Below are 2285 nucleotides of genomic sequence, written 5' to 3'. Positions count from 1 at the left end.
GTTTATGTTTTAATTAATTTTTTATGTATCCCCACGAGTTTATTTTTATTTCTAGAAAAATAATACAAAATTGTAAATACTATTTGCCAAAGTTCTTGTAATTGGGTTGAAATTGTGTTATTCAAAATATTTTCTTCAATTAATACTCTTATAATATTTATTATTATTTTAAGTGTAAAAATAAACAAAAATAATGATTAAAGTAAAAATTAAAACAATACATTCATAGATTTGTGTTTTGTTACTCTTCAGCGTGCGTTTTGCTATGGGCATATTTGTTAATTGCCAAACTAAGCTAACATACGATGTTTTTCAGAGAATACTTACACGAGAGTCATCATTGAGTAAGTTTGCCTCACAGAGCCTATACAACGAGTATATTGGCAATTCCTATTTTGCTATTGCACAGGCGACATTATTGTAACACGATAATGCCAGGACATTTAAAACTTAGGCCTATTGCGACGAAATTAGGCTCTGGTTGGTCAATAGTTTGTCAAATTGAAAAAGTGTAAACTAATGCGTGCTTTTGATGACGTCTTGCAATACGGTACCGTATGAATTCCAGAGCCAATAGAAATTCACGATAGGTCTGGCACAGCTGCTCATGGGTGGCGCTAGGATTTGCCCGACGGGGGATTTGACGTCCCGACGAAAAAAGTGGGCGTGGTCGGGCGTCGCTCACAAGACCTCTAGAGAGTGTTCCAGGGGGGAGAAAAAATATGGCAATTTGAGGGTTTCAAAGAATTATTTAAGCGATTTTAGACCATATGTAGAAAATACTTAAACATTTTTTTTCTCCCCCCACCCACCCCAGCTATATCCACACCTGCGGCTGCTGCACTGGTTTCATCTATGGTCATGTGAAAACTAACGCCAACTGTTACTGGTTCCATACAATGTAGTTTACCATCACGTGCTTTGATCCTATAAGATAAAAAATATAATTATTTTCATTTTGATATTCTACCACATTGACAAACTTGAATTTTCTTAAACAGACAATAAGCTTCATCGATTCATTAATTGCTTCCACTCTTTGAAGGCCTACCTCGTGTGACTCATTCGTTAAACCACTATCTTCCGTTAAACCACTATCTTCCGATTCCCGAATGAACTCGCTAGATACAAAGCATTCTCTAGTTGTCGTTGTAGACGATTCAGTTGTTTCCTCTTTATCGAAGGAGCTAAATCTAAAGTCCTTAGGCCTTCCTGTTGATAGTCGTGGACCGTCAAAATTCTCCTCCATCTGAAACGTGGATGTTATGTTTATCATTATTGTTCTATTTTGTATCTTACTGAATTAACTATAAAATACCAATGCACTGTGTTGCATAAAGTTAGGCAAACACTGCGTCGGTAACTGACGCAAGAGTACGCGACGCGATGGCGCGTCGTCCGACGGATCGTTTTGTGACTATTCGCTAAAACTGCCACCGATTCCGATATGTTCAGCGGACAGCGACCGAGAAGTGCTCACACCATGGAGTTATAACTCTATCGCAGACAAAATCGTGCACCGGACTTCGAAATTTCCGCTATGACGTGAAAAGTGAGCCTGTCTAAAAAGGAGAAAGTAAATTTTCTTTACTTTATTTGAGGTACTGTCTGCAACAATCCTTCTGTCGGCACTAAGTTCAAAATCGACGATGAGTGCTGAGTCTCCAAAAGCGTGGTTCACGTAGCAGTTATGTTGTCCTCTTAAATTCTCGTCTGGCGAAAGAAGCTCACGTGTCACCTAAAAGGAATCGGTCAGTTTCGGTTACTGATATCAGTTTAGGCCTAATTACCTGGTATAATTTTGAAACGGCCGGCAACACATTTGAAAGATCATGGGTGTCGATGGTTACATACAATTTACAAGATTATATTTATCCTTGTTTTGTATTATATGGTAACATTGATACTTGCCTTTGATTTATCCTTACCGCCTGTCCCACTTTCTTCACTACCTGGTTCTCTGATGAATTCAATACCACCAAATGATGACCCGGGTGTATCTGTCAATGCATGTGATCCTTGCGGTTTCTGAAGTTCGAAAATTAGCCTATCATAATTACTAATAATAGTATTTTGTATATGGATGTTTTATCTTCATTATCTTCTGTTACGTCCACTGTTGACTGAGACAACCCCGATGGTGTTCTTTTACGCCCAGGTTTCCTCGGGGCCAATATTTTTCATGCCTTTTGGTCAATGTCATGTTTGTATTATATTTTCGTTTTGCATTTTATAAAGTATTTTCCCTGAAGAAATATATAATTTAACGGCATGAGGGATACCAT

At 38.0% G+C, this 2285-nt stretch overlaps 1 long non-coding RNA gene across 1 annotated transcript in view; it reads right to left on the bottom strand.

Annotated features, from left to right (window-relative positions):
• Positions 1-1734, bottom strand: part of LOC117124444 — a 3253-nt gene extending 1519 nt beyond the window's left edge. Inside the window, exons 1-3 of the long non-coding RNA XR_004447973.1 lie at positions 1592-1734; positions 1052-1249; positions 830-927 (exon numbers count right to left, since the gene is read on the bottom strand). This is a non-coding gene — a long non-coding RNA (uncharacterized LOC117124444). The remainder of the gene's footprint in view (positions 1-829; positions 928-1051; positions 1250-1591) is intronic.
• Positions 1735-2285: the final 551 nt, after the last annotated feature.

The sequence above is a fragment of the Anneissia japonica genome, unplaced genomic scaffold (assembly GCF_011630105.1).
Source record: "Anneissia japonica isolate Jap-2015-1 unplaced genomic scaffold, ASM1163010v1 scaffold665_len1252844_cov201, whole genome shotgun sequence".
NCBI lineage: Eukaryota > Metazoa > Echinodermata > Crinoidea > Comatulida > Comatulidae > Anneissia > Anneissia japonica.
The sequence above is the reverse complement of the archived record's forward strand: the minus strand, read 5'-3'. Positions and strand labels throughout refer to the sequence as shown.